Below are 1,950 nucleotides of genomic sequence, written 5' to 3' on the forward strand. Positions count from 1 at the left end.
TGGAATGCTCAACAAGGTTGCTTGCATTCCCAAGCTCTAAGCAGGTCCCAGGTGCTGGGTTGATGGTCAAATTTGGCTCACATGGAACACAATATTGTCTCATCATACTTGAAAAACAATGATGCATGATGCATTTGAATTTCTAGAATTTGCTAAATCTATTTTGTGGTTTTGTTTGAAAAGGGTGCATGACGGAATGTTAATGATCATGCATACTTTCCATTATCTTTTAATGATTTTTTGATTTCACTGTTCTGTTTTTGCAGAAACTTGTGTGTTAAAGGGACTTTATATCTAATCCTACAACATTAAAGAAAAGGCTCATGGTAGTTGGGTTTGCAATGCTTCTTCTTTCTCCATTTCTGGTCATTTTCACGTTGCTGCTGGTGTATCTCTTCCTGAGGCATGCTGACCTGTTCTCGAAGGTGGTCGAGTTTGTCCAAGTGAATTTTTAGAGAATATAATGAGGTAATTAATATTTTTGTTGCTATTTTATTGAGTTCATCCAAATGACTTTAGTATTTTATCCTTTTACCAATTAAAATAATGGTACACTGTTGGGGAACGGTTGATGTCTCAATATGATATGGCATCACTTGATTGGTTAGTCAAAATGATTCAAGTCAATTCAAACTATGAGATGGTGTTGTGTAACCTTTAAAATTCATGTAGGTAAGGTGTAATTAGAAGTAATCACAGGGCGGTGAATCGATATACCCAATGGTAAAACTTGAATCATACTGCAGCTTTATTATTATTTTGTTTTATTAATTATTTGAGGGAGTTTGAGTAAGTCTTCTGCAAGAATTTTAATTACAAGTAATGGCTGTATCACAAAGCTTACAAAGAAACTTCCCAAGCAAAATTTATCTGTTCAAGAATTTCCGATGCCTAAAACTTGAGGTCAGATAGCTGGACACACGTGTGGATCACATAGACTACTATTATATATATATATATATATATATATATATGGGAAAAAGCGGGTCATGTCAAGTCACTTACGAGTTGTATTTGAGTTTAAAGATCTGACTTGTTTAGTTAAATGGATTAGATTTGAGTTTTCTCTTATCAAGTTGGCGGGTCGACTCGCCCAGCCCTATTAAGTAAACTTGACCATTTTGTAAGTTGTTTTCTCTACTCTTAAAAAAAAAAAAAAATTATTATTATTATTAAAGATTTCTTGTAATTTTTTTCAACTGCCTAAATTTAATTTCAGTACGTCTCTCTTTTTCATGTAAAAACTTAGAATTAAATTCAATCTGTTGAAAAAACTTGTAAATTTTTTTTTACATCAACTAAGTCAAATCCGCTTAGTGACATTTTCTTCTGTTTAGCTGGTTATCATTGCCGTAGCTATAAGAATACTATCCTCTTTTTTTTTTTTTTTATGTAACAGGCAGACCATTTGTTCAAAAGCTAGAAGCGTACATGCTTCTAATTATTTCTATTATTGCAAAGTACTTCACCTCCTTAATTTGTGTCTGACGGCTTTGCTGCTATATATATTCTATCGTCATTGCTTCAAATTGCCAAGGCTTTGTTTGGTATAAAATTTTGTGATTTGTCTTCTTTTATTTTCTATTCTTAAAATAAAAATATTAACACAAAACAAAAAATACAATTTATTTTTGAATTACATCAAAATATTTTTTCGAAAAGAAAAAAAAAAAAACACTCCGCAAAACACGTTAAGAAACAAACAAGATTATTTATTTGACTTTGTTTTGGTGTGCTTTTATGTGATTGGCTGTACTCTTTTTTTTTTTTTTTTTTAACATTAAGGTGGATTTGGCTGCACTTTGTTTGGGACCAATCCTTAGAGCTGTCAAGTGAGAAAGGGAGTCTAAGATACTAACGACACCTGGCCCGACCTTGCGATTATATTTTATTTCCCAAAAATAATAAATATCGAGACTTTTTACATGTTCCCCTAACAAGTAACCAGCC

This window comes from Corylus avellana, chromosome ca11, assembly GCF_901000735.1.
Source record: "Corylus avellana chromosome ca11, CavTom2PMs-1.0".
NCBI classification, from domain to species: domain Eukaryota; kingdom Viridiplantae; phylum Streptophyta; class Magnoliopsida; order Fagales; family Betulaceae; genus Corylus; species Corylus avellana.